Raw genomic sequence first — 1,104 nt, forward strand, 5'->3', positions numbered from 1 at the left:
TGCCCCCCCTCAGTGTGTCTTGTTGTTGCCCAACAGAAGCATGCCTAGGCGGCGCATTTATACTCATCATCCATATTTGTGTAGAGAGGGTGTGTATTCTCTCTCCCCTCCCCTTTAAATATACCCCTCCTTCTCCTTCACCGTGTGTGGTGTGTTACGCGGGGCCGGGACAAGGGAGGCGGGCGCAGCGCTCCTCCCCCCCCCCTCCATCCAAGAGCGTGTCTTCTTCCCGAGGAGAGAGGTGTGTGTGGCTCGGGGGGGGGGGGGGATGTGTGGACGAGCGTGTCGGCCTCCTCCTTCCCCCTCTCCTCGCCGCCTTTCCGGGAGGCGTGTGTGAGCGCATGGAGGATGTTGGGGAAGGTTATGGTAAGCACCTGGGAGCATCGCACGTTTGCGCCATCCGCGGGCTGGCGGAGAGAAGCCCGCGAAGAGGGCGTGCATTTTTTTTCGCGAGGGCGTGTCTACCTCCTCCCTGGCGTCGAGCTGTTCTGTGGTGCCTGCGGTGCACTCCTCTTCAACATTTGGAGGCTTCACGTTCCTGTTGACGCGGGCGTTCTCCTCCCTCTCCCTCGCTCCCTCCCTCGCTCCCTCTTTCTCTCTCTCTCTCTCTTTCTCTCTCGCTCATTTTCTTGGTCCTACAGGGGAGGATGCGGACCCGAGCATTTCCCTTCGTGTCGTGTTTGGCATGGTCTGCTGCGTCTTTTCTTCATCTCACTGTCCCTTGTGCTGAGGGCCACCCCTCGGCGGTAGTGTCAATCCCCTGTCGCCCTCCTCACCCTTTCGCGCGGTGCTTTTATTTTTCTCGCCCTCGCGCCAGGGTGAATTGCAGAAGGATCATCTGAAAATAAAGCACACGAACAGAGGATCTACAAAGGAAGAAGGACAATCTGGTTCCAGGATAACTCTGCTATCTCCATTTGCAGATCACACTTATGTGCCCGGAGACTCATCCCCCCGGGGGAGAAGGACCCAGTCATCGAGAACCAGGGGCGTGAGGTGGGGGCCTACACAAGACACTGTTGTTGGGGGCGCATCGGCCCTTGCACCCGACGACCCGGCATACCTGGGACCCAACGCAACGGCCCTCCTCTCTTCAGGGCGCGT

This window comes from Fonticula alba (assembly GCF_000388065.1).
Source record: "Fonticula alba strain ATCC 38817 unplaced genomic scaffold supercont2.3, whole genome shotgun sequence".
NCBI lineage: Eukaryota > Rotosphaerida > Fonticulaceae > Fonticula > Fonticula alba.